This window comes from Eleutherodactylus coqui, chromosome 3 (assembly GCF_035609145.1).
Source record: "Eleutherodactylus coqui strain aEleCoq1 chromosome 3, aEleCoq1.hap1, whole genome shotgun sequence".
Taxonomy (NCBI): Eukaryota; Metazoa; Chordata; class Amphibia; order Anura; family Eleutherodactylidae; genus Eleutherodactylus; species Eleutherodactylus coqui.
Genome location: NC_089839.1, coordinates 54,478,677 through 54,503,177, shown reverse-complemented (window position 1 = coordinate 54,503,177; position 24,501 = coordinate 54,478,677). Strand labels below are relative to the sequence as shown.

Below are 24,501 nucleotides of genomic sequence, written 5' to 3'. Positions count from 1 at the left end.
ATCTTCAGTCTAATGCTCTCCCAACTGAGCTATTTCGGCTGCAAGCACAACTTTTTACGATATTCTAAGACCGTCAAATTTGTGGTGTTTTGACATCGACAAAGGAAAAGAGAAATCAAAATCATATTCAAAATAGGTTGCAGAAAACCAAGAATGTGTCTGGGACTGTCATTTTAACACTCTTCTCACGGACCTGCTTTGTCTTGCTTTATTTTTAGAATTTTCCCAAACTGCCAGACTTGCTGCTGATTTCGCACTTTCATGGGTGCCAAAACTACAACACACGAAGAGAGAAACGAGTACCAAGTACACTCATAGCAACATGCCGAAACCCGGGATCGAACCAGGGACCTTTAGATCTTCAGTCTAACACTCTCCCAACTGAGCTATTTCGGCTGCAAGCACAACTTTTTACGATATTCTAAGACCGTCAAATTTGTGGTGTTTTGATCTTTTCCACGGTGAAAACTCCAAACATCGACAAAGGAAAAGAGATATCAAAATCATATTCAAAATAGGTTGCAGAAAACCAAGAATGTGTCTGGGACTGTCATTTTAACACACTTCTCACGGACCTGCTTTGTCTTGCTTTATTTTTAGAATTTTCCCAAACTGCCAGACTTGCTGCTGATTTTGCACTTTCATGGGTGCCAAAACTACAACACACGAAGAGAGAAACGAGAACCAAGTACGCTCATAGCAACATGCCGAAACCCGGGATCGAACCAGGGACCTTTAGATCTTCAGTCTAACGCTCTCCCAACTGAGCTATTTCGGCTGCAAGCACAACTTTTTACGATATTCTAAGACCGTCAAATTTGTGGTGTTTTGATCTATTCCACGGTGAAAACTCCAAACATCGACAAAGGAAAAGAGATATCAAAATCATATTCAAAATAGGTTGCAGAAAACCAAGAATGTGTCTGGGACTGTCATTTTAACACACTTCTCACGGACCTGCTTTGTCTTGCTATATTTTTAGAATTTTCCCAAACTGCCAGACTTGATGCTGATTTCGCACTTTCATGGGTGCCAAAACTACAACACACGAAGAGAGAAACGAGTACCAAGTACACTCATAGCAACATGCCGAAACCCGGGATCGAACCAGGGACCTTTAGATCTTCAGTCTAACGCTCTCCCCACTGAGCTATTTCGGCTGCAAGCACAACTTTTTACGATATTCTAAGACCGTCAAATTTGTGGTGTTTTGATCTTTTCCACGGTGAAAACTCCAAACATCGACAAAGGAAAAGAGATATCAAAATCATATTCAAAATAGGTTGCAGAAAACCAAGAATGTGTCTGGGACTGTCATTTTAACACTCTTCTCACGGACCTGCTTTGTCTTGCTTTATTTTTAGAATTTTCCCAAACTGCCAGACTTGCTGCTGATTTCGCACTTTCATGGGTGCCAAAACTACAACACACGAAGAGAGAAACGAGTACCAAGTACACTCATAGCAACATGCCGAAACCCGGGATCGAACCAGGGACCTTTAGATCTTCAGTCTAACACTCTCCCAACTGAGCTATTTCGGCTGCAAGCACAACTTTTTACGATATTCTAAGACCGTCAAATTTGTGGTGTTTTGATCTTTTCCACGGTGAAAACTCCAAACATCGACAAAGGAAAAGAGAAATCAAAATCATATTCAACATAGGTTGCAGAAAACCAAGATTGTGTCTGGGACTGTCATTTTAACACACTTCTCACAGACCTGCTTTGTCTTGCTTTATTTTTAGAATTTTCCCAAACTGTCACACTTGCTGCTGATTTCGCACATTCACGGGTGCCAAAACTACAACACACGAAGAGTGAAACGAGAACCAAGTACGCTCATAGCAACATGCCGAAACACGGGATCGAACCAGGGACCTTTAGATCTTCAGTCTAACGCTCTCCCAACTGAGCTATTTCGGCTGCAAGCGCAACTTTTTACGATATTCTAAGACCGTAAAATTTGTGGTGTTTTGACATCGACAAAGGAAAAGAGAAATCAAAATCATATTCAAAATAGGTTGCAGAAAACCAAGAATGTGTCTGGGACTGTCATTTTAACACACTTCTCACGGACCTGCTTTGTCTTGCTTTATTTTTAGAATTTTCCCAAACTGCCAGACTTGCTGCTGATTTCGCACTTTCATGGGTGCCAAAACTACAACACACGAAGAGAGAAACGAGTACCAAGTACACTCATAGCAACATGCTGAAACCCGGGATCGAACCAGGGACCTTTAGATCTTCAATCTAACGCTCTCCCAACTGAGCTATTTCGGCTGCAAGCGCAACTTTTTACGATATTCTAAGACCGTAAAATTTGTGGTGTTTTGACATCGACAAAGGAAAAGAGAAATCAAAATCATATTCAAAATAGGTTGCAGAAAACCAAGAATGTGTCTGGGACTGTCATTTTAACACACTTCTCACGGACCTGCTTTGTCTTGCTATATTTTTAGAATTTTCCCAAACTGCCAGACTTTCTGCTGATTTCGCACTTTCATGGGTGCCAAAACTACAACACACGAACAGAGAAACAAGTACCAAGTACACTCATAGCAACATGCCGAAACCCGGGATCGAACCAGGGACCTTTAGATCTTCAGTCTAACGCTCTCCCAACTGAGCTATTTCGGCTGCAAGCACAACTTTTTACGATATTCTAAGACCGTCAAATTTGTGGTGTTTTGATCTTTTCCACGGTGAAAACTCCAAACATCGACAAAGGAAAAGAGATATCAAAATCATATTCAAAATAGGTTGCAGAAAACCAAGAATGTGTCTGGGACTGTCATTTTAACACACTTCTCACGGACCTGCTTTGTCTTGCTTTATTTTTAGAATTTTCCCAAACTGCCAGACTTGCTGCTGATTTTGCACTTTCATGGGTGCCAAAACTACAACACACGAAGAGAGAAACGAGAACCAAGTACGCTCATAGCAACATGCCGAAACCCGGGATCGAACCAGGGACCTTTAGATCTTCAGTCTAACGCTCTCCCAACTGAGCTATTTCGGCTGCAAGCACAACTTTTTACGATATTCTAAGACCGTCAAATTTGTGGTGTTTTGATCTTTTCCACGGTGAAAACTCCAAACATCGACAAAGGAAAAGAGATATCAAAATCATATTCAAAATAGGTTGCAGAAAACCAAGAATGTGTCTGGGACTGTCATTTTAACACACTTCTCACGGACCTGCTTTGTCTTGCTATATTTTTAGAATTTTCCCAAACTGCCAGACTTTCTGCTGATTTCGCACTTTCATGGGTGCCAAAACTACAACACACGAAGAGAGAAACAAGTACCAAGTACACTCATAGCAACATGCCGAAACCCGGGATCGAACCAGGGACCTTTAGATCTTCAATCTAACGCTCTCCCAACTGAGCTATTTTGGCTGCAAGCACAACTTTTTACGATATTCTAAGACCGTCAAATTTGTGGTGTTTTGATCTTTTCCACGGTGAAAACTCCAAACATCGACAAAGGAAAAGAGATATCAAAATCATATTCAAAATAGGTTGCAGAAAACCAAGAATGTGTCTGGGACTGTCATTTTAACACACTTCTCACGGACCTGCTTTGTCTTGCTATATTTTTAGAATTTTCCCAAACTGCCAGACTTTCTGCTGATTTCGCACTTTCATGGGTGCCAAAACTACAACACACGAACAGAGAAACAAGTACCAAGTACACTCATAGCAACATGCCGAAACCCGGGATCGAACCAGGGACCTTTAGATCTTCAGTCTAACGCTCTCCCAACTGAGCTATTTCGGCTGCAAGCACAACTTTTTACGATATTCTAAGACCGTCAAATTTGTGGTGTTTTGATCTTTTCCATGGTGAAAACTCCAAACATCGACAAAGGAAAAGAGAAATCAAAATCATATTCAAAATAGGTTGCAGAAAACCAAGAATGTGTCTGGGACTGTCATTTTAACACACTTCTCACGGACCTGCTTTGTCTTGCTTTATTTTTAGAATTTTCCCAAAATGCCACACTTGTTGCTGATTTCGCACATTCACGGGTGCCAAAACTGCAACAAACGAAGAGAGAAACGAGAATCAAGTACGCTCATAGCAACCTGCCGAAACCCGGGATCGAACCAGGGACCTTTAGATCTTCAGTCTAACGCTCTCCCAACTGAGCTATTTCGGCTGCAAGCTCAACTTTTTACGATATTCTAAGACCGTCAAATTTGTGGTGTTTTGATCTTTTCCACGGTGAAAACTCCAAACATCGACAAAGGAAAAGAGATATCAAAATCATATTCAAAATAGGTTGCAGAAAACCAAGAATGTGTCTGGGACTGTCATTTTAACACACTTCTCACGGACCTGCTTTGTCTTGCTATATTTTTAGAATTTTCCCAAACTGCCAGACTTTCTGCTGATTTCGCACTTTCATGGGTGCCAAAACTACAACACACGAAGAGAGAAACAAGTACCAAGTACACTCATAGCAACATGCCGAAACCCGGGATCGAACCAGGGACCTTTAGATCTTCAGTCTAACGCTCTCCCAACTGAGCTATTTCGGCTGCAAGCACAACTTTTTACGATATTCTAAGACCGTCAAATTTGTGGTGTTTTGATCTTTTCCACGGTGAAAACTCCAAACATCGACAAAGGAAAAGAGATATCAAAATCATATTCAAAATAGGTTGCAGAAAACCAAGAATGTGTCTGGGACTGTCATTTTAACACACTTCTCACGGACCTGCTTTGTCTTGCTTTATTTTTAGAATTTTCCCAAACTGCCAGACTTGCTGCTGATTTCGCACTTTCATGGGTGCCAAAACTACAACACACGAAGAGAGAAACGAGAACCAAGTACGCTCATAGCAACATGCCGAAACCCGGGATTGAACCAGGGACCTTTAGATCTTCAGTCTAACGCTCTCCCAACTGAGCTATTTCGGCTGCAAGCACAACTTTTTACGATATTCTAAGACCGTCAAATTTGTGGTGTTTTGATCTTTTCCACGGTGAAAACTCCAAACATCGACAAAGGAAAAGAGATATCAAAATCATATTCAAAATAGGTTGCAGAAAACCAAGAATGTGTCTGGGACTGTCATTTTAACACACTTCTCACGGACCTGCTTTGTCTTGCTATATTTTTAGAATTTTCCCAAACTGCCAGACTTTCTGCTGATTTCGCACTTTCATGGGTGCCAAAACTACAACACACGAACAGAGAAACAAGTACCAAGTACACTCATAGCAACATGCCGAAACCCGGGATCGAACCAGGGACCTTTAGACCTTCAGTCTAACGCTCTCCCAACTGAGCTATTTCAGCTGCAAGCACAACTTTTTACGATATTCTAAGACCGTCAAATTTGTGGTGTTTTGATCTTTTCCACGGTGAAAACTCCAAACATCGACAAAGGAAAAGAGAAATCAAAATCATATTCAAAATAGGTTGCAGAAAACCAAGAATGTGTCTGGGACTGTCATTTTAACACACTTCTCACGGACCTGCTTTGTCTTGCTTTATTTTTAGAATTTTCCCAAAATGCCACACTTGTTGCTGATTTCGCACATTCACGGGTGCCAAAACTGCAACAAACGAAGAGAGAAACGAGAATCAAGTACGCTCATAGAACATGCCGAAACCCGGGATCGAACCAGGGACCTTTAGATCTTCAGTCTAACGCTCTCCCAACTGAGCTATTTCGGCTGCAAGCACAACTTTTTACGGTATTCTAAGACCGTCAAATTTGTGGTGTTTTGATCTTTTCCACGGTGAAAACTCCAAACATCGACAAAGGAAAAGAGAAATCAAAATCATATTCAACATAGGTTGCAGAAAACCAGGATTGTGTCTGGGACTGTCATTCTAACACACTTCTCACGGACCTGCTTTGTCTTGCTTTATTTTTAGAATTTTCCCAAACTGCCACACTTGCTGCTGATTTCGCACTTTCATGGGTGCCAAAACTACAACACACGAAGAGAGAAACTAGAACCAAATACGCTCATAGCAACATGCCGAAACCCGGGATCGAACCAGGGACCTTTAGATCTTCAGTCTAACGCTCTCCCAACTGAGCTATTTCGGCTGCAAGTGCAACTTTTTACGATATTCTAAGACCGTAAAATTTGTGGTGTTTTGACATCGACAAAGGAAAAGAGAAATCAAAATCATATTCAAAATAGGTTGCAGAAAACCAAGAATGTGTCTGGGACTGTCATTTTAACACTCTTCTCACGGACCTGCTTTGTCTTGCTTTATTTTTAGAATTTTCCCAAACTGCCAGACTTGCTGCTGATTTCGCACTTTCATGGGTGCCAAAACTACAACACACGAAGAGAGAAACGAGTACCAAGTACACTCATAGCAACATGCCGAAACCCGGGATCGAACCAGGGACCTTTAGATCTTCAGTCTAACGCTCTCCCAACTGAGCTATTTCGGCTGCAAGCACAACTTTTTACGATATTCTAAGACCGTCAAATTTGTGGTGTTTTGATCTTTTCCACGGTGAAAACTCCAAACATCGACAAAGGAAAAGAGATATCAAAATCATATTCAAAATAGGTTGCAGAAAACCAAGAATGTGTCTGGGACTGTCATTTTAACACACTTCTCACGGACCTGCTTTGTCTTGCTATATTTTTAGAATTTTCCCAAACTGCCAGACTTGCTGCTGATTTCGCACTTTCATGGGTGCCAAAACTACAACACACGAAGAGAGAAACGAGTACCAAGTGCACTCATAGCAACATGCCGAAACCCGGGATCGAACCAGGGACCTTTAGATCTTCAGTCTAACGCTCTCCCAACTGAGCTATTTCGGCTGCAAGCACAACTTTTTACGATATTCTAAGACCGTCAAATTTGTGGTGTTTTGACATCGACAAAGGAAAAGAGAAATCAAAATCATATTCAAAATAGGTTGCAGAAAACCAAGAATGTGTCTGGGACTGTCATTTTAACACTCTTCTCACGGACCTGCTTTGTCTTGCTTTATTTTTAGAATTTTCCCAAACTGCCAGACTTGCTGCTGATTTCGCACTTTCATGGGTGCCAAAACTACAACATACGAAGAGAGAAACGAGTAACAAGTACACTCATAGCAACATGCCGAAACCCGGGATCGAACCAGGGACCTTTAGATCTTCAGTCTAACAGCTCTCCCAACTGAGCTATTTCGGCTGCAAGCACAACTTTTTACGATATTCTAAGACCGTCAAATTTGTGGTGTTTTGATCTTTTCCACGGTGAAAACTCCAAACATCGACAAAGGAAAAGAGATATCAAAATCATATTCAAAATAGGTTGCAGAAAACCAAGAATGTGTCTGGGACTGTCATTTTAACACACTTCTCACGGACCTGCTTTGTCTTGCTTTATTTTTAGAATTTTCCCAAACTGCCAGACTTGCTGCTGATTTTGCACTTTCATGGGTGCCAAAACTACAACACACGAAGAGAGAAACGAGAACCAAGTACGCTCATAGCAACATGCCGAAACCCGGGATCGAACCAGGGACCTTTAGATCTTCAGTCTAACGCTCTCCCAACTGAGCTATTTCGGCTGCAAGCACAACTTTTTACGATATTCTAAGACCGTCAAATTTGTGGTGTTTTGATCTTTTCCACGGTGAAAACTCCAAACATCGACAAAGGAAAAGAGATATCAAAATCATATTCAAAATAGGTTGCAGAAAACCAAGAATGTGTCTGGGACTGTCATTTTAACACACTTCTCACGGACCTGCTTTGTCTTGCTATATTTTTAGAATTTTCCCAAACTGCCAGACTTGCTGCTGATTTCGCACTTTCATGGGTGCCAAAACTACAACACACGAAGAGAGAAACGAGTACGAAGTACACTCATAGCAACATGCCGAAACCCGGGATCGAACCAGGGACCTTTAGATCTTCAGTCTAACGCTCTCCCAACTGAGCTATTTCGGCTGCAAGCACAACTTTTTACGATATTCTAAGACCGTCAAATTTGTGGTGTTTTGACATCGACAAAGGAAAAGAGAAATCAAAATCATATTCAAAATAGGTTGCAGAAAACCAAGAATGTGTCTGGGACTGTCATTTTAACACACTTCTCACGGACCTGCTTTGTCTTGCTATATTTTTAGAATTTTCCCAAACTGCCAGACTTTCTGCTGATTTCGCACTTTCATGGGTGCCAAAACTACAACACACGAACAGAGAAACAAGTACCAAGTACACTCATAGCAACATGCCGAAACCCGGGATCGAACCAGGGACCTTTAGATCTTCAGTCTAACGCTCTCCCAACTGAGCTATTTCGGCTGCAAGCACAACTTTTTACGATATTCTAAGACCGTCAAATTTGTGGTGTTTTGATCTTTTCCATGGTGAAAACTCCAAACATCGACAAAGGAAAAGAGAAATCAAAATCATATTCAAAATAGGTTGCAGAAAACCAAGAATGTGTCTGGGACTGTCATTTTAACACACTTCTCACGGACCTGCTTTGTCTTGCTTTATTTTTAGAATTTTCCCAAAATGCCACACTTGTTGCTGATTTCGCACATTCACGGGTGCCAAAACTGCAACAAACGAAGAGAGAAACGAGAATCAAGTACGCTCATAGCAACCTGCCGAAACCCGGGATCGAACCAGGGACCTTTAGATCTTCAGTCTAACGCTCTCCCAACTGAGCTATTTCGGCTGCAAGCTCAACTTTTTACGATATTCTAAGACCGTCAAATTTGTGGTGTTTTGATCTTTTCCACGGTGAAAACTCCAAACATCGACAAAGGAAAAGAGATATCAAAATCATATTCAAAATAGGTTGCAGAAAACCAAGAATGTGTCTGGGACTGTCATTTTAACACACTTCTCACGGACCTGCTTTGTCTTGCTATATTTTTAGAATTTTCCCAAACTGCCAGACTTTCTGCTGATTTTGCACTTTCATGGGTGCCAAAACTACAACACACGAAGAGAGAAACAAGTACCAAGTACACTCATAGCAACATGCCGAAACCCGGGATCGAACCAGGGACCTTTAGATCTTCAGTCTAACGCTCTCCCAACTGAGCTATTTCGGCTGCAAGCACAACTTTTTACGATATTCTAAGACCGTCAAATTTGTGGTGTTTTGATCTTTTCCACGGTGAAAACTCCAAACATCGACAAAGGAAAAGAGATATCAAAATCATATTCAAAATAGGTTGCAGAAAACCAAGAATGTGTCTGGGACTGTCATTTTAACACACTTCTCACGGACCTGCTTTGTCTTGCTTTATTTTTAGAATTTTCCCAAACTGCCAGACTTGCTGCTGATTTCGCACTTTCATGGGTGCCAAAACTACAACACACGAAGAGAGAAACGAGAACCAAGTACGCTCATAGCAACATGCCGAAACCCGGGATTGAACCAGGGACCTTTAGATCTTCAGTCTAACGCTCTCCCAACTGAGCTATTTCGGCTGCAAGCACAACTTTTTACGATATTCTAAGACCGTCAAATTTGTGGTGTTTTGATCTTTTCCACGGTGAAAACTCCAAACATCGACAAAGGAAAAGAGATATCAAAATCATATTCAAAATAGGTTGCAGAAAACCAAGAATGTGTCTGGGACTGTCATTTTAACACACTTCTCACGGACCTGCTTTGTCTTGCTATATTTTTAGAATTTTCCCAAACTGCCAGACTTTCTGCTGATTTCGCACTTTCATGGGTGCCAAAACTACAACACACGAACAGAGAAACAAGTACCAAGTACACTCATAGCAACATGCCGAAACCCTGGATCGAACCAGGGACCTTTAGACCTTCAGTCTAACGCTCTCCCAACTGAGCTATTTCAGCTGCAAGCACAACTTTTTACGATATTCTAAGACCGTCAAATTTGTGGTGTTTTGATCTTTTCCACGGTGAAAACTCCAAACATCGACAAAGGAAAAGAGAAATCAAAATCATATTCAAAATAGGTTGCAGAAAACCAAGAATGTGTCTGGGACTGTCATTTTAACACACTTCTCACGGACCTGCTTTGTCTTGCTTTATTTTTAGAATTTTCCCAAAATGCCACACTTGTTGCTGATTTCGCACATTCACGGGTGCCAAAACTGCAACAAACGAAGAGAGAAACGAGAATCAAGTACGCTCATAGAACATGCCGAAACCCGGGATCGAACCAGGGACCTTTAGATCTTCAGTCTAACGCTCTCCCAACTGAGCTATTTCGGCTGCAAGCACAACTTTTTACGGTATTCTAAGACCGTCAAATTTGTGGTGTTTTGATCTTTTCCACGGTGAAAACTCCAAACATCGACAAAGGAAAAGAGAAATCAAAATCATATTCAACATAGGTTGCAGAAAACCAGGATTGTGTCTGGGACTGTCATTCTAACACACTTCTCACGGACCTGCTTTGTCTTGCTTTATTTTTAGAATTTTCCCAAACTGCCACACTTGCTGCTGATTTCGCACTTTCATGGGTGCCAAAACTACAACACACGAAGAGAGAAACTAGAACCAAATACGCTCATAGCAACATGCCGAAACCCGGGATCGAACCAGGGACCTTTAGATCTTCAGTCTAACGCTCTCCCAACTGAGCTATTTCGGCTGCAAGTGCAACTTTTTACGATATTCTAAGACCGTAAAATTTGTGGTGTTTTGACATCGACAAAGGAAAAGAGAAATCAAAATCATATTCAAAATAGGTTGCAGAAAACCAAGAATGTGTCTGGGACTGTCATTTTAACACTCTTCTCACGGACCTGCTTTGTCTTGCTTTATTTTTAGAATTTTCCCAAACTGCCAGACTTGCTGCTGATTTCGCACTTTCATGGGTGCCAAAACTACAACACACGAAGAGAGAAACGAGTACCAAGTACACTCATAGCAACATGCCGAAACCCGGGATCGAACCAGGGACCTTTAGATCTTCAGTCTAACGCTCTCCCAACTGAGCTATTTCGGCTGCAAGCACAACTTTTTACGGTATTCTAAGACCGTCAAATTTGTGGTGTTTTGATCTTTTCCACGGTGAAAACTCCAAACATCGACAAAGGAAAAGAGATATCAAAATCATATTCAAAATAGGTTGCAGAAAACCAAGAATGTGTCTGGGACTGTCATTTTAACACACTTCTCACGGACCTGCTTTGTCTTGCTATATTTTTAGAATTTTCCCAAACTGCCAGACTTGCTGCTGATTTCGCACTTTCATGGGTGCCAAAACTACAACACACGAAGAGAGAAACGAGTACCAAGTGCACTCATAGCAACATGCCGAAACCCGGGATCGAACCAGGGACCTTTAGATCTTCAGTCTAACGCTCTCCCAACTGAGCTATTTCGGCTGCAAGCACAACTTTTTACGATATTCTAAGACCGTCAAATTTGTGGTGTTTTGACATCGACAAAGGAAAAGAGAAATCAAAATCATATTCAAAATAGGTTGCAGAAAACCAAGAATGTGTCTGGGACTGTCATTTTAACACTCTTCTCACGGACCTGCTTTGTCTTGCTTTATTTTTAGAATTTTCCCAAACTGTCACACTTGCTGCTGATTTCGCACATTCACGGGTGCCAAAACTACAACACACGAAGAGAGAAACGAGTACCAAGTACACTCATAGCAACATGCCGAAACCCGGGATCGAACCAGGGACCTTTAGATCTTCAGTCTAACACTCTCCCAACTAAGCTAATTCGGCTGCAAGCACAACTTTTTACGATATTCTAAGACCGTCAAATTTGTGGTGTTTTGATCTTTTCCACGGTGAAAACTCCAAACATCGACAAAGGAAAAGAGAAATCAAAATCATATTCAACATAGGTTGCAGAAAACCAAGATTGTGTCTGGGACTGTCATTTTAACACACTTCTCACAGACCTGCTTTGTCTTGCTTTATTTTTAGAATTTTCCCAAACTGTCACACTTGCTGCTGATTTCGCACATTCACGGGTGCCAAAACTACAACACACGAAGAGAGAAACGAGTACCAAGTACACTCATAGCAACATGCTGAAACCCGGGATCGAACCAGGGACCTTTAGATCTTCAATCTAACGCTCTCCCAACTGAGCTATTTCGGCTGCAAGCGCAACTTTTTACGATATTCTAAGACCGTAAAATTTGTGGTGTTTTGACATCGACAAAGGAAAAGAGAAATCAAAATCATATTCAAAATAGGTTGCAGAAAACCAAGAATGTGTCTGGGACTGTCATTTTAACACACTTCTCACGGACCTGCTTTGTCTTGCTATATTTTTAGAATTTTCCCAAACTGCCAGACTTTCTGCTGATTTCGCACTTTCATGGGTGCCAAAACTACAACACACGAACAGAGAAACAAGTACCAAGTACACTCATAGCAACATGCCGAAACCCGGGATCGAACCAGGGACCTTTAGATCTTCAGTCTAACGCTCTCCCAACTGAGCTATTTCGGCTGCAAGCACAACTTTTTACGATATTCTAAGACCGTCAAATTTGTGGTGTTTTGACATCGACAAAGGAAAAGAGAAATCAAAATCATATTCAAAATAGGTTGCAGAAAACCAAGAATGTGTCTGGGACTGTCATTTTAACACTCTTCTCACGGACCTGCTTTGTCTTGCTTCATTTTTAGAATTTTCCCAAACTGCCAGACTTGCTGCTGATTTCGCACTTTCATGGGTGCCAAAACTACAACACACGAAGAGAGAAACGAGTAACAAGTACACTCATAGCAACATGCCGAAACCCGGGATCGAACCAGGGACCTTTAGATCTTCAGTCTAACAGCTCTCCCAACTGAGCTATTTCGGCTGCAAGCACAACTTTTTACGATATTCTAAGACCGTCAAATTTGTGGTGTTTTGATCTTTTCCACGGTGAAAACTCCAAACATCGACAAAGGAAAAGAGATATCAAAATCATATTCAAAATAGGTTGCAGAAAACCAAGAATGTGTCTGGGACTGTCATTTTAACACACTTCTCACGGACCTGCTTTGTCTTGCTTTATTTTTAGAATTTTCCCAAACTGCCAGACTTGCTGCTGATTTTGCACTTTCATGGGTGCCAAAACTACAACACACGAAGAGAGAAACGAGAACCAAGAACGCTCATAGCAACATGCCGAAACCCGGGATCGAACCAGGGACCTTTAGATCTTCAGTCTAACGCTCTCCCAACTGAGCTATTTCGGCTGCAAGCACAACTTTTTACGATATTCTAAGACCGTCAAATTTGTGGTGTTTTGATCTTTTCCACGGTGAAAACTCCAAACATCGACAAAGGAAAAGAGATATCAAAATCATATTCAAAATAGGTTGCAGAAAACCAAGAATGTGTCTGGGACTGTCATTTTAACACACTTCTCACGGACCTGCTTTGTCTTGCTATATTTTTAGAATTTTCCCAAACTGCCAGACTTGCTGCTGATTTCGCACTTTCATGGGTGCCAAAACTACAACACACGAAGAGAGAAACGAGTACCAAGTACACTCATAGCAACATGCCGAAACCCGGGATCGAACCAGGGACCTTTAGATCTTCAGTCTAACGCTCTCCCAACTGAGCTATTTCGGCTGCAAGCACAACTTTTTACGATATTCTAAGACCGTCAAATTTGTGGTGTTTTGACATCGACAAAGGAAAAGAGAAATCAAAATCATATTCAAAATAGGTTGCAGAAAACCAAGAATGTGTCTGGGACTGTCATTTTAACACTCTTCTCACGGACCTGCTTTGTCTTGCTTTATTTTTAGAATTTTCCCAAACTGCCAGACTTGCTGCTGATTTCGCACTTTCATGGGTGCCAAAACTACAACACACGAAGAGAGAAACGAGTACCAAGTACACTCATAGCAACATGCCGAAACCCGGGATCGAACCAGGGACCTTTAGATCTTCAGTCTAACACTCTCCCAACTGAGCTATTTCGGCTGCAAGCACAACTTTTTACGATATTCTAAGACCGTCAAATTTGTGGTGTTTTGATCTTTTCCACGGTGAAAACTCCAAACATCGACAAAGGAAAAGAGAAATCAAAATCATATTCAACATAGGTTGCAGAAAACCAAGATTGTGTCTGGGACTGTCATTTTAACACACTTCTCACAGACCTGCTTTGTCTTGCTTTATTTTTAGAATTTTCCCAAACTGTCACACTTGCTGCTGATTTCGCACATTCACGGGTGCCAAAACTACAACACACGAAGAGAGAAACGAGTACCAAGTACACTCATAGCAACATGCTGAAACCCGGGATCGAACCAGGGACCTTTAGATCTTCAATCTAACGCTCTCCCAACTGAGCTATTTCGGCTGCAAGCGCAACTTTTTACGATATTCTAAGACCGTAAAATTTGTGGTGTTTTGACATCGACAAAGGAAAAGAGAAATCAAAATCATATTCAAAATAGGTTGCAGAAAACCAAGAATGTGTCTGGGACTGTCATTTTAACACACTTCTCACGGACCTGCTTTGTCTTGCTATATTTTTAGAATTTTCCCAAACTGCCAGACTTTCTGCTGATTTCGCACTTTCATGGGTGCCAAAACTACAACACACGAACAGAGAAACAAGTACCAAGTACACTCATAGCAACATGCCGAAACCCGGGATCGAACCAGGGACCTTTAGATCTTCAGTCTAACGCTCTCCCAACTGAGCTATTTCGGCTGCAAGCACAACTTTTTACGATATTCTAAGACCGTCAAATTTGTGGTGTTTTGATCTTTTCCACGGTGAAAACTCCAAACATCGACAAAGGAAAAGAGATATCAAAATCATATTCAAAATAGGTTGCAGAAAACCAAGAATGTGTCTGGGACTGTCATTTTAACACACTTCTCACGGACCTGCTTTGTCTTGCTATATTTTTAGAATTTTCCCAAACTGCCAGACTTTCTGCTGATTTCGCACTTTCATGGGTGCCAAAACTACAACACACGAACAGAGAAACAAGTACCAAGTACACTCATAGCAACATGCCGAAACCCGGGATCGAACCAGGGACCTTTAGATCTTCAGTCTAACGCTCTCCCAACTGAGCTATTTCGGCTGCAAGCACAACTTTTTACGATATTCTAAGACCGTCAAATTTGTGGTGTTTTGATCTTTTCCATGGTGAAAACTCCAAACATCGACAAAGGAAAAGAGAAATCAAAATCATATTCAAAATAGGTTGCAGAAAACCAAGAATGTGTCTGGGACTGTCATTTTAACACACTTCTCACGGACCTGCTTTGTCTTGCTTTATTTTTAGAATTTTCCCAAAATGCCACACTTGTTGCTGATTTCGCACATTCACGGGTGCCAAAACTGCAACAAACGAAGAGAGAAACGAGAATCAAGTACGCTCATAGCAACCTGCCGAAACCCGGGATCGAACCAGGGACCTTTAGATCTTCAGTCTAACGCTCTCCCAACTGAGCTATTTCGGCTGCAAGCTCAACTTTTTACGATATTCTAAGACCGTCAAATTTGTGGTGTTTTGATCTTTTCCACGGTGAAAACTCCAAACATCGACAAAGGAAAAGAGATATCAAAATCATATTCAAAATAGGTTGCAGAAAACCAAGAATGTGTCTGGGACTGTCATTTTAACACACTTCTCACGGACCTGCTTTGTCTTGCTATATTTTTAGAATTTTCCCAAACTGCCAGACTTTCTGCTGATTTCGCACTTTCATGGGTGCCAAAACTACAACACACGAAGAGAGAAACAAGTACCAAGTACACTCATAGCAACATGCCGAAACCCGGGATCGAACCAGGGACCTTTAGATCTTCAGTCTAACGCTCTCCCAACTGAGCTATTTCGGCTGCAAGCACAACTTTTTACGATATTCTAAGACCGTCAAATTTGTGGTGTTTTGATCTTTTCCACGGTGAAAACTCCAAACATCGACAAAGGAAAAGAGATATCAAAATCATATTCAAAATAGGTTGCAGAAAACCAAGAATGTGTCTGGGACTGTCATTTTAACACACTTCTCACGGACCTGCTTTGTCTTGCTTTATTTTTAGAATTTTCCCAAACTGCCAGACTTGCTGCTGATTTCGCACTTTCATGGGTGCCAAAACTACAACACACGAAGAGAGAAACGAGAACCAAGTACGCTCATAGCAGCATGCCGAAACCCGGGATTGAACCAGGGACCTTTAGATCTTCAGTCTAACGCTCTCCCAACTGAGCTATTTCGGCTGCAAGCACAACTTTTTACGATATTCTAAGACCGTCAAATTTGTGGTGTTTTGATCTTTTCCACGGTGAAAACTCCAAACATCGACAAAGGAAAAGAGATATCAAAATCATATTCAAAATAGGTTGCAGAAAACCAAGAATGTGTCTGGGACTGTCATTTTAACACACTTCTCACGGACCTGCTTTGTCTTGCTTTATTTTTAGAATTTTCCCAAACTGCCAGACTTGCTGCTGATTTTGCACTTTCATGGGTGCCAAAACTACAACACACGAAGAGAGAAACGAGAACCAAGTACGCTCATAGCAACATGCCGAAACCCGGGATCGAACCAGGGACCTTTAGATCTTCAGTCTAACGCTCTCCCAACTGAGCTATTTCGGCTGCAAGCACAACTTTTTACGATATTCTAAGACCGTCAAATTTGTGGTGTTTTGATCTTTTCCACGGTGAAAACTCCAAACATCGACAAAGGAAAAGAGATATCAAAATCATATTCAAAATAGGTTGCAGAAAACCAAGAATGTGTCTGGGACTGTCATTTTAACACACTTCTCACGGACCTGCTTTGTCTTGCTATATTTTTAGAATTTTCCCAAACTGCCAGACTTTCTGCTGATTTCGCACTTTCATGGGTGCCAAAACTACAACACACGAAGAAAGAAACAAGTACCAAGTACACTCATAGCAACATGCCGAAACCCGGGATCGAACCAGGGACCTTTAGATCTTCAATCTAACGCTCTCCCAACTGAGCTATTTTGGCTGCAAGCACAACTTTTTACGATATTCTAAGACCGTCAAATTTGTGGTGTTTTGATCTTTTCCACGGTGAAAACTCCAAACATCGACAAAGGAAAAGAGATATCAAAATCATATTCAAAATAGGTTGCAGAAAACCAAGAATGTGTCTGGGACTGTCATTTTAACACACTTCTCACGGACCTGCTTTGTCTTGCTATATTTTTAGAATTTTCCCAAACTGCCAGACTTTCTGCTGATTTCGCACTTTCATGGGTGCCAAAACTACAACACACGAACAGAGAAACAAGTACCAAGTACACTCATAGCAACATGCCGAAACCCGGGATCGAACCAGGGACCTTTAGATCTTCAGTCTAACGCTCTCCCAACTGAGCTATTTCGGCTGCAAGCACAACTTTTTACGATATTCTAAGACCGTCAAATTTGTGGTGTTTTGATCTTTTCCATGGTGAAAACTCCAAACATCGACAAAGGAAAAGAGAAATCAAAATCATATTCAAAATAGGTTGCAGAAAACCAAGAATGTGTCTGGGACTGTCATTTTAACACACTTCTCACGGACCTGCTTTGTCTTGCTTTATTTTTAGAATTTTCCCAAAATGCCACACTTGTTGCTGATTTCGCACATTCACGGGTGCCAAAACTGCAACAAACGAAGAGAGAAACGAGAATCAAGTACGCTCATAGCAACCTGCCGAAACCCGGGATCGAACCAGGAACCTTTAGATCTTCAGTCTAACGCTCTCCCAACTGAGCTATTTCGGCTGCAAGCTCAACTTTTTACGATATTCTAAGACCGTCAAATTTGTGGTGTTTTGATCTTTTCCACGGTGAAAACTCCAAACATCGACAAAGGAAAAGAGATATCAAAATCATATTCAAAATAGGTTGCAGAAAACCAAGAATGTGTCTGGGACTGTCATTTTAACACACTTCTCACGGACCTGCTTTGTCTTGCTATATTTTTAGAATTTTCCCAAACTGCCAGACTTTCTGCTGATTTCGCACTTTCATGGGTGCCAAAACTACAACACACGAAGAGAGAAACAAGTACCAAGTACACTCATAGCAACATGCCGAAACCCGGGATCGAACCAGGGACCTTTAGATCTTCAGTCTAACGCTCTCCCAACTGAGCTATTTCGGCTGCAAGCACAACTTTTTACGATATTCTAAGACCGTCAAATTTGTGGTGTTTTGATCTTTTCCACGGTGAAAACTCCAAACATCGACAAAGGAAAAGAGATATCAAAATCATATTCAAAATAGGTTGCAGAAAACCAAGAATGTGTCTGGGACTGTCATTTTAACACACTTCTCACGGACCTGCTTTGTCTTGCTTTATTTTTAGAATTTTCCCAAACTGCCAGACTTGCTGCTGATTTCGCACTTTCATGGGTGCCAAAACTACAACACACGAAGAGAGAAACGAGAACCAAGTACGCTCATAGCAACATGCCGAAACCCGGGATTGAACCAGGGACCTTTAGATCTTCAGTCTAACGCTCTCCCAACTGAGCTATTTCGGCTGCAAGCACAACTTTTTACGATATTCTAAGACCGTCAAATTTGTGGTGTTTTGATCTTTTCCACGGTGAAAACTCCAAACATCGACAAAGGAAAAGAGATATCAAAATCATATTCAAAATAGGTTGCAGAAAACCAAGAATGTGTCTGGGACTGTCATTTTAACACACTTCTCACGGACCTGCTTTGTCTTGCTATATTTTTAGAATTTTCCCAAACTGCCAGACTTTCTGCTGATTTCGCACTTTCATGGGTGCCAAAACTACAACACACGAACAGAGAAACAAGTACCAAGTACACTCATAGCAACATGCCGAAACCCGGGATCGAACCAGGGACCTTTAGACCTTCAGTCTAACGCTCTCCCAACTGAGCTATTTCAGCTGCAAGCACAACTTTTTACGATATTCTAAGACCGTCAAATTTGTGGTGTTTTGATCTTTTCCACGGTGAAAACTCCAAACATCGACAAAGGAAAAGAGAAATCAAAATCATATTCAAAATAGGTTGCAGAAAACCAAGAATGTGTCTGGGACTGTCATTTTAACACACTTCTCACGGACCTGCTTTGTCTTGCTTTATTTTTAGAATTTTCCCAAAATGCCACACTTGTTGCTGATTTCGCACATTCACGGGTGCCAAAACTGCAACAAACGAAGAGAGAAACGAGAATCAAGTACGCTCATAGAACATGCCGAAACCCGGGATCGAACCAGGGACCTTTAGATCTTCAGTCTAACGCTCTCCCAACTGAGCTATTTCGGCTGCAAGCACAACTTTTTACGGTATTCTAAGACCGTCAAATTTGTGGTGTTTTGATCTTTTCCACGGTGAAAACTCCAAACATCGACAAAGGAAAAGAGAAATCAAAATCATATTCAACATAGGTTGCAGAAAACCAGGATTGTGTCTGGGACTGTCATTCTAACACACTTCTCACGGACCTGCTTTGTCTTGCTTTATTTTTAGAATTTTCCCAAACTGCCACACTTGCTGCTGATTTCGCACTTTCATGGGTGCCAAAACTACAACACACGAAGAGAGAAACTAGAACCAAATACGCTCATAGCAACATGCCGAAACCCGGGATCGAACCAGGGACCTTTAGATCTTCAGTCTAACGCTCTCCCAACTGAGCTATTTCGGCTGCAAGTGCAACTTTTTACGATATTCTAAGACCGTAAAATTTGTGGTGTTTTGACATCGACAAAGGAAAAGAGAAATCAAAATCATATTCAAAATAGGTTGCAGAAAACCAAGAATGTGTCTGGGACTGTCATTTTAACACTCTTCTCACGGACCTGCTTTGTCTTGCTTTATTTTTAGAATTTTCCCAAACTGCCAGACTTGCTGCTGATTTCGCACTTTCATGGGTGCCAAAACTACAACACACGAAGAGAGAAACGAGTACCAAGTACACTCATAGCAACATGCCGAAACCCGGGATCGAACCAGGGACCTTTAGATCTTCAGTCTAACGCTCTCCCAACTGAGCTATTTCGGCTGCAAGCACAACTTTTTACGATATTCTAAGACTGTCAAATTTGTGGTGTTTTGATCTTTTCCACGGTGAAAACTCCAAACATCGACAAAGGAAAAGAGATATCAAAATCATATTCAAAATAGGTTGCAGAAAACCAAGAATGTGTCTGGGACTGTCATTTTAACACACTTCTCACGGACCTGCTTTGTCTTGCTATATTTTTAGAATTTTCCCAAACTGCCAGACTTGCTGCTGATTTCGCACTTTCATGGGTGCCAAAACTACAACACACGAAGAGAGAAACGAGTACCAAGTGCACTCATAGCAACATGCCGAAACCCGGGATCGAACCAGGGACCTTTAGATCTTCAGTCTAACGCTCTCCCAACTGAGCTATTTCGGCTGCAAGCACAACTTTTTACGATATTCTAAGACCGTCAAATTTGTGGTGTTTTGACATCGACAAAGGAAAAGAGAAATCAAAATCATATTCAAAATAGGTTGCAGAAAACCAAGAATGTGTCTGGGACTGTCATTTTAACACTCTTCTCACGGACCTGCTTTGTCTTGCTTTATTTTTAGAATTTTCCCAAACTGCCAGACTTGCTGCTGATTTCGCACTTTCATGGGTGCCAAAACTACAACACACGAAGAGAGAAACGAGTACCAAGTACACTCATAGCAACATGCCGAAACCCGGGATCGAACCAGGGACCTTTAGATCTTCAGTCTAACGCTCTCCCAACTGAGCTATTTCGGCTGCAAGCACAACTTTTTACGATATTCTAAGACCGTCAAATTTGTGGTGTTTTGATCTTTTCCACGGTGAAAACTCCAAACATCGACAAAGGAAAAGAGATATCAAAATCATATTCAAAATAGGTTGCAGAAAACCAAGAATGTGTCTGGGACTGTCATTTTAACACACTTCTCACGGACCTGCTTTGTCTTGCTTTATTTTTAGAATTTTCCCAAACTGCCAGACTTGCTGCTGATTTCGCACTTTCATGGGTGCCAAAACTACAACACACGAAGAGAGAAACGAGAACCAAGTACGCTCATAGCAACATGCCGAAACCCGGGATCGAACCAGGGACCTTTAGATCTTCAGTCTAATGCTCTCCCAACTGAGCTATTTCGGCTGCAAGCACAACTTTTTACGATATTCTAAGACCGTCAAATTTGTGGTGTTTTGATCTTTTCCACGGTGAAAACTCCAAACATCGACAAAGGAAAAGAGATATCAAAATCAAATTCAAAATAGGTTGCAGAAAACCAAGAATGTGTCTGGGACTGTCATTTTAACACACTTCTCACGGACCTGCTTTGTCTTGCTATATTTTTAGAATTTTCCCAAACTGCCAGACTTTCTGCTGATTTCGCACTTTCATGGGTGCCAAAACTACAACACACGAACAGAGAAACAAGTACCAAGTACACTCATAGCAACATGCCGAAACCCGGGATCGAACCAGGGACCTTTAGACCTTCAGTCTAACGCTCTCCCAACTGAGCTATTTCGGCTGCAAGCACAACTTTTTACGGTATTCTAAGACCGTCAAATTTGTGGTGTTTTGATCTTTTCCACGGTGAAAACTCCAAACATCGACAAAGGAAAAGAGAAATCAAAATCATATTCAACATAGGTTGCAGAAAACCAGGATTGTGTCTGGGACTGTCATTCTAACACACTTCTCACGGACCTGCTTTGTCTTGCTTTATTTTTAGAATTTTCCCAAACTGCCACACTTGCTGCTGATTTCGCACTTTCATGGGTGCCAAAACTACAACACACGAAGAGAGAAACTAGAACCAAATACGCTCATAGCAACATGCCGAAACCCGGGATCGAACCAGGGACCTTTAGATCTTCAGTCTAACGCTCTCCCAACTGAGCTATTTCGGCTGCAAGTGCAACTTTTTACGATATTCTAAGACCGTCAAATTTGTGGTGTTTTGACATCGACAAAGGAAAAGAGAAATCAAAATCATATTCAAAATAGGTTGCAGAAAACCAAGAATGTGTCTGGGACTGTCATTTTAACACTCTTCTCACGGACCTGCTTTGTCTTGCTTTATTTTTAGAATTTTCCCAAACTGCCAGACTTGCTGCTGATTTCGCACTTTCATGGGTGCCAAAACTACAACACACGAAGAGAGAAACGAGTACCAAGTACACTCATAGCAACATGCCGAAACCCGGGATCGAACCAGGGACCTTTAGATCTTCAGTCTAACGCTCTCCCAACTGAGCTATTTCGGCTGCAAGCACAACTTTTTACGATATTCTAAGACCGTCAAATTTGTGGTGTTTTGATCTTTTCCACGGTGAAAACTCCAAACATCGACAAAGGAAAAGAGATATCAAAATCATATTCAAAATAGGTTGCAGAAAACCAAGAATGTGTCTGGGACTGTCATTTTAACACACTTCTCACGGACCTGCTTTGTCTTGCTATATTTTTAGAATTTTCCCAAACTGCCAGACTTGCTGCTGATTTCGCACTTTCATGGGTGCCAAAACTACAACACACGAAGAGAGAAACGAGTACCAAGTACACTCATAGCAACATGCCGAAACCCGGGATCGAACCAGGGACCTTTGGATCTTCAGTCTAACGCTCTCCCAACTGAGCTATTTCGGCTGCAAGCACAACTTTTTACGATATTCTAAGACCGTCAAATTTGTGGTGTTTTGACATCGACAAAGGAAAAGAGAAATCAAAATCATATTCAAAATAGGTTGCAGAAAACCAAGAATGTGTCTGGGACTGTCATTTTAACACTCTTCTCACGGACCTGCTTTGTCTTGCTTTATTTTTAGAATTTTCCCAAACTGCCAGACTTGCTGCTGATTTCGCACTTTCATGGGTGCCAAAACTACAACACACGAAGAGAGAAACGAGTACCAAGTACACTCATAGCAACATGCCGAAACCCGGGATCGAACCAGGGACCTTTAGATCTTCAGTCTAACACTCTCCCAACTGAGCTATTTCGGCTGCAAGCACAACTTTTTACGATATTCTAAGACCGTCAAATTTGTGGTGTTTTGATCTTTTCCACGGTGAAAACTCCAAACATCGACAAAGGAAAAGAGAAATCAAAATCATATTCAACATAGGTTGCAGAAAACCAAGATTGTGTCTGGGACTGTCATTTTAACACACTTCTCACAGACCTGCTTTGTCTTGCTTTATTTTTAGAATTTTCCCAAACTGTCACACTTGCTGCTGATTTCGCACATTCACGGGTGCCAAAACTACAACACACGAAGAGTGAAACGAGAACCAAGTACGCTCATAGCAACATGCCGAAACACGGGATCGAACCAGGGACCTTTAGATCTTCAGTCTAACGCTCTCCCAACTGAGCTATTTCGGCTGCAAGCGCAACTTTTTACGATATTCTAAGACCGTAAAATTTGTGGTGTTTTGACATCGACAAAGGAAAAGAGAAATCAAAATCATATTCAAAATAGGTTGCAGAAAACCAAGAATGTGTCTGGGACTGTCATTTTAACACACTTCTCACGGACCTGCTTTGTCTTGCTTTATTTTTAGAATTTTCCCAAACTGCCAGACTTGCTGCTGATTTCGCACTTTCATGGGTGCCAAAACTACAACACACGAAGAGAGAAACGAGTACCAAGTACACTCATAGCAACATGCTGAAACCCGGGATCGAACCAGGGACCTTTAGATCTTCAATCTAACGCTCTCCCAACTGAGCTATTTCGGCTGCAAGCGCAACTTTTTACGATATTCTAAGACCGTAAAATTTGTGGTGTTTTGACATCGACAAAGGAAAAGAGAAATCAAAATCATATTCAAAATAGGTTGCAGAAAACCAAGAATGTGTCTGGGACTGTCATTTTAACACACTTCTCACGGACCTGCTTTGTCTTGCTATATTTTTAGAATTTTCCCAAACTGCCAGACTTTCTGCTGATTTCGCACTTTCATGGGTGCCAAAACTACAACACACGAAGAGAGAAAGAAGTACCAAGTACACTCATAGCAACATGCCGAAACCCGGGATCGAACCAGGGACCTTTAGATCTTCAGTCTAACGCTCTCCCAACTGAGCTATTTCGGCTGCAAGCACAACTTTTGACGATATTCTAAGACCGTCAAATTTGTGGTGTTTTGATCTTTTCCACGGTGAAAACTCCAAACATCGACAAAGGAAAAGAGATATCAAAATCATATTCAAAATAGGTTGCAGAAAACCAAGAATGTGTCTGGGACTGTCATTTTAACACACTTCTCACGGACCTGCTTTGTCTTGCTTTATTTTTAGAATTTTCCCAAACTGCCAGACTTGCTGCTGATTTTGCACTTTCATGGGTGCCAAAACTACAACACACGAAGAGAGAAACGAGAACCAAGTACGCTCATAGCAACATGCCGAAACCCGGGATCGAACCAGGGACCTTTAGATCTTCAGTCTAACGCTCTCCCAACTGAGCTATTTCGGCTGCAAGCACAACTTTTTACGATATTCTAAGACCGTCAAATTTGTGGTGTTTTGATCTTTTCCACGGTGAAAACTCCAAACATC

The 24,501-nt window shown here is 41.4% G+C and overlaps 43 non-coding genes across 43 annotated transcripts; all 43 read right to left on the bottom strand.

Annotated features, from left to right (window-relative positions):
- Positions 1–705: 705 nt before the first annotated feature.
- TRNAF-GAA (transfer RNA phenylalanine (anticodon GAA)) lies at positions 706–778 on the bottom strand. Its single transcript has one exon. It is a non-coding gene; the product is annotated as a tRNA-Phe (tRNA).
- A 309-nt stretch (positions 779–1,087) lies between these two features.
- TRNAF-GAA (transfer RNA phenylalanine (anticodon GAA)) lies at positions 1,088–1,160 on the bottom strand. The gene has a single exon. It is a non-coding gene; the product is annotated as a tRNA-Phe (tRNA).
- Positions 1,161–2,565: 1,405 nt separating this feature from the next.
- Positions 2,566–2,638, bottom strand: TRNAF-GAA (transfer RNA phenylalanine (anticodon GAA)). Its single transcript has one exon. It is a non-coding gene; the product is annotated as a tRNA-Phe (tRNA).
- A 309-nt stretch (positions 2,639–2,947) lies between these two features.
- Positions 2,948–3,020, bottom strand: TRNAF-GAA (transfer RNA phenylalanine (anticodon GAA)). The gene has a single exon. It is a non-coding gene; the product is annotated as a tRNA-Phe (tRNA).
- A 691-nt stretch (positions 3,021–3,711) lies between these two features.
- On the bottom strand, positions 3,712–3,784 carry TRNAF-GAA (transfer RNA phenylalanine (anticodon GAA)). The gene has a single exon. It is a non-coding gene; the product is annotated as a tRNA-Phe (tRNA).
- A 309-nt stretch (positions 3,785–4,093) lies between these two features.
- On the bottom strand, positions 4,094–4,166 carry TRNAF-GAA (transfer RNA phenylalanine (anticodon GAA)). The gene has a single exon. It is a non-coding gene; the product is annotated as a tRNA-Phe (tRNA).
- A 309-nt stretch (positions 4,167–4,475) lies between these two features.
- Positions 4,476–4,548, bottom strand: TRNAF-GAA (transfer RNA phenylalanine (anticodon GAA)). Its single transcript has one exon. It is a non-coding gene; the product is annotated as a tRNA-Phe (tRNA).
- Positions 4,549–4,857: 309 nt separating this feature from the next.
- TRNAF-GAA (transfer RNA phenylalanine (anticodon GAA)) lies at positions 4,858–4,930 on the bottom strand. The gene has a single exon. It is a non-coding gene; the product is annotated as a tRNA-Phe (tRNA).
- Positions 4,931–5,620: 690 nt separating this feature from the next.
- TRNAF-GAA (transfer RNA phenylalanine (anticodon GAA)) lies at positions 5,621–5,693 on the bottom strand. The gene has a single exon. It is a non-coding gene; the product is annotated as a tRNA-Phe (tRNA).
- A 309-nt stretch (positions 5,694–6,002) lies between these two features.
- TRNAF-GAA (transfer RNA phenylalanine (anticodon GAA)) lies at positions 6,003–6,075 on the bottom strand. The gene has a single exon. It is a non-coding gene; the product is annotated as a tRNA-Phe (tRNA).
- A 284-nt stretch (positions 6,076–6,359) lies between these two features.
- On the bottom strand, positions 6,360–6,432 carry TRNAF-GAA (transfer RNA phenylalanine (anticodon GAA)). Its single transcript has one exon. It is a non-coding gene; the product is annotated as a tRNA-Phe (tRNA).
- Positions 6,433–6,741: 309 nt separating this feature from the next.
- On the bottom strand, positions 6,742–6,814 carry TRNAF-GAA (transfer RNA phenylalanine (anticodon GAA)). The gene has a single exon. It is a non-coding gene; the product is annotated as a tRNA-Phe (tRNA).
- Positions 6,815–7,481: 667 nt separating this feature from the next.
- Positions 7,482–7,554, bottom strand: TRNAF-GAA (transfer RNA phenylalanine (anticodon GAA)). Its single transcript has one exon. It is a non-coding gene; the product is annotated as a tRNA-Phe (tRNA).
- A 309-nt stretch (positions 7,555–7,863) lies between these two features.
- TRNAF-GAA (transfer RNA phenylalanine (anticodon GAA)) lies at positions 7,864–7,936 on the bottom strand. Its single transcript has one exon. It is a non-coding gene; the product is annotated as a tRNA-Phe (tRNA).
- A 284-nt stretch (positions 7,937–8,220) lies between these two features.
- TRNAF-GAA (transfer RNA phenylalanine (anticodon GAA)) lies at positions 8,221–8,293 on the bottom strand. Its single transcript has one exon. It is a non-coding gene; the product is annotated as a tRNA-Phe (tRNA).
- Positions 8,294–8,602: 309 nt separating this feature from the next.
- TRNAF-GAA (transfer RNA phenylalanine (anticodon GAA)) lies at positions 8,603–8,675 on the bottom strand. The gene has a single exon. It is a non-coding gene; the product is annotated as a tRNA-Phe (tRNA).
- A 309-nt stretch (positions 8,676–8,984) lies between these two features.
- On the bottom strand, positions 8,985–9,057 carry TRNAF-GAA (transfer RNA phenylalanine (anticodon GAA)). Its single transcript has one exon. It is a non-coding gene; the product is annotated as a tRNA-Phe (tRNA).
- Positions 9,058–9,366: 309 nt separating this feature from the next.
- On the bottom strand, positions 9,367–9,439 carry TRNAF-GAA (transfer RNA phenylalanine (anticodon GAA)). The gene has a single exon. It is a non-coding gene; the product is annotated as a tRNA-Phe (tRNA).
- Positions 9,440–10,129: 690 nt separating this feature from the next.
- Positions 10,130–10,202, bottom strand: TRNAF-GAA (transfer RNA phenylalanine (anticodon GAA)). The gene has a single exon. It is a non-coding gene; the product is annotated as a tRNA-Phe (tRNA).
- A 309-nt stretch (positions 10,203–10,511) lies between these two features.
- Positions 10,512–10,584, bottom strand: TRNAF-GAA (transfer RNA phenylalanine (anticodon GAA)). Its single transcript has one exon. It is a non-coding gene; the product is annotated as a tRNA-Phe (tRNA).
- A 284-nt stretch (positions 10,585–10,868) lies between these two features.
- On the bottom strand, positions 10,869–10,941 carry TRNAF-GAA (transfer RNA phenylalanine (anticodon GAA)). The gene has a single exon. It is a non-coding gene; the product is annotated as a tRNA-Phe (tRNA).
- Positions 10,942–11,250: 309 nt separating this feature from the next.
- TRNAF-GAA (transfer RNA phenylalanine (anticodon GAA)) lies at positions 11,251–11,323 on the bottom strand. Its single transcript has one exon. It is a non-coding gene; the product is annotated as a tRNA-Phe (tRNA).
- Positions 11,324–12,346: 1,023 nt separating this feature from the next.
- Positions 12,347–12,419, bottom strand: TRNAF-GAA (transfer RNA phenylalanine (anticodon GAA)). Its single transcript has one exon. It is a non-coding gene; the product is annotated as a tRNA-Phe (tRNA).
- Positions 12,420–13,086: 667 nt separating this feature from the next.
- On the bottom strand, positions 13,087–13,159 carry TRNAF-GAA (transfer RNA phenylalanine (anticodon GAA)). Its single transcript has one exon. It is a non-coding gene; the product is annotated as a tRNA-Phe (tRNA).
- Positions 13,160–13,468: 309 nt separating this feature from the next.
- TRNAF-GAA (transfer RNA phenylalanine (anticodon GAA)) lies at positions 13,469–13,541 on the bottom strand. Its single transcript has one exon. It is a non-coding gene; the product is annotated as a tRNA-Phe (tRNA).
- A 1,023-nt stretch (positions 13,542–14,564) lies between these two features.
- Positions 14,565–14,637, bottom strand: TRNAF-GAA (transfer RNA phenylalanine (anticodon GAA)). Its single transcript has one exon. It is a non-coding gene; the product is annotated as a tRNA-Phe (tRNA).
- A 309-nt stretch (positions 14,638–14,946) lies between these two features.
- Positions 14,947–15,019, bottom strand: TRNAF-GAA (transfer RNA phenylalanine (anticodon GAA)). The gene has a single exon. It is a non-coding gene; the product is annotated as a tRNA-Phe (tRNA).
- A 309-nt stretch (positions 15,020–15,328) lies between these two features.
- TRNAF-GAA (transfer RNA phenylalanine (anticodon GAA)) lies at positions 15,329–15,401 on the bottom strand. Its single transcript has one exon. It is a non-coding gene; the product is annotated as a tRNA-Phe (tRNA).
- A 309-nt stretch (positions 15,402–15,710) lies between these two features.
- TRNAF-GAA (transfer RNA phenylalanine (anticodon GAA)) lies at positions 15,711–15,783 on the bottom strand. The gene has a single exon. It is a non-coding gene; the product is annotated as a tRNA-Phe (tRNA).
- A 309-nt stretch (positions 15,784–16,092) lies between these two features.
- On the bottom strand, positions 16,093–16,165 carry TRNAF-GAA (transfer RNA phenylalanine (anticodon GAA)). The gene has a single exon. It is a non-coding gene; the product is annotated as a tRNA-Phe (tRNA).
- Positions 16,166–16,474: 309 nt separating this feature from the next.
- TRNAF-GAA (transfer RNA phenylalanine (anticodon GAA)) lies at positions 16,475–16,547 on the bottom strand. The gene has a single exon. It is a non-coding gene; the product is annotated as a tRNA-Phe (tRNA).
- Positions 16,548–17,238: 691 nt separating this feature from the next.
- Positions 17,239–17,311, bottom strand: TRNAF-GAA (transfer RNA phenylalanine (anticodon GAA)). Its single transcript has one exon. It is a non-coding gene; the product is annotated as a tRNA-Phe (tRNA).
- Positions 17,312–18,002: 691 nt separating this feature from the next.
- On the bottom strand, positions 18,003–18,075 carry TRNAF-GAA (transfer RNA phenylalanine (anticodon GAA)). Its single transcript has one exon. It is a non-coding gene; the product is annotated as a tRNA-Phe (tRNA).
- A 309-nt stretch (positions 18,076–18,384) lies between these two features.
- TRNAF-GAA (transfer RNA phenylalanine (anticodon GAA)) lies at positions 18,385–18,457 on the bottom strand. The gene has a single exon. It is a non-coding gene; the product is annotated as a tRNA-Phe (tRNA).
- A 690-nt stretch (positions 18,458–19,147) lies between these two features.
- On the bottom strand, positions 19,148–19,220 carry TRNAF-GAA (transfer RNA phenylalanine (anticodon GAA)). The gene has a single exon. It is a non-coding gene; the product is annotated as a tRNA-Phe (tRNA).
- Positions 19,221–19,529: 309 nt separating this feature from the next.
- TRNAF-GAA (transfer RNA phenylalanine (anticodon GAA)) lies at positions 19,530–19,602 on the bottom strand. Its single transcript has one exon. It is a non-coding gene; the product is annotated as a tRNA-Phe (tRNA).
- A 284-nt stretch (positions 19,603–19,886) lies between these two features.
- On the bottom strand, positions 19,887–19,959 carry TRNAF-GAA (transfer RNA phenylalanine (anticodon GAA)). Its single transcript has one exon. It is a non-coding gene; the product is annotated as a tRNA-Phe (tRNA).
- A 309-nt stretch (positions 19,960–20,268) lies between these two features.
- On the bottom strand, positions 20,269–20,341 carry TRNAF-GAA (transfer RNA phenylalanine (anticodon GAA)). The gene has a single exon. It is a non-coding gene; the product is annotated as a tRNA-Phe (tRNA).
- A 284-nt stretch (positions 20,342–20,625) lies between these two features.
- On the bottom strand, positions 20,626–20,698 carry TRNAF-GAA (transfer RNA phenylalanine (anticodon GAA)). Its single transcript has one exon. It is a non-coding gene; the product is annotated as a tRNA-Phe (tRNA).
- A 1,073-nt stretch (positions 20,699–21,771) lies between these two features.
- On the bottom strand, positions 21,772–21,844 carry TRNAF-GAA (transfer RNA phenylalanine (anticodon GAA)). Its single transcript has one exon. It is a non-coding gene; the product is annotated as a tRNA-Phe (tRNA).
- Positions 21,845–22,128: 284 nt separating this feature from the next.
- On the bottom strand, positions 22,129–22,201 carry TRNAF-GAA (transfer RNA phenylalanine (anticodon GAA)). The gene has a single exon. It is a non-coding gene; the product is annotated as a tRNA-Phe (tRNA).
- Positions 22,202–23,963: 1,762 nt separating this feature from the next.
- TRNAF-GAA (transfer RNA phenylalanine (anticodon GAA)) lies at positions 23,964–24,036 on the bottom strand. Its single transcript has one exon. It is a non-coding gene; the product is annotated as a tRNA-Phe (tRNA).
- A 309-nt stretch (positions 24,037–24,345) lies between these two features.
- TRNAF-GAA (transfer RNA phenylalanine (anticodon GAA)) lies at positions 24,346–24,418 on the bottom strand. Its single transcript has one exon. It is a non-coding gene; the product is annotated as a tRNA-Phe (tRNA).
- Positions 24,419–24,501: the final 83 nt, after the last annotated feature.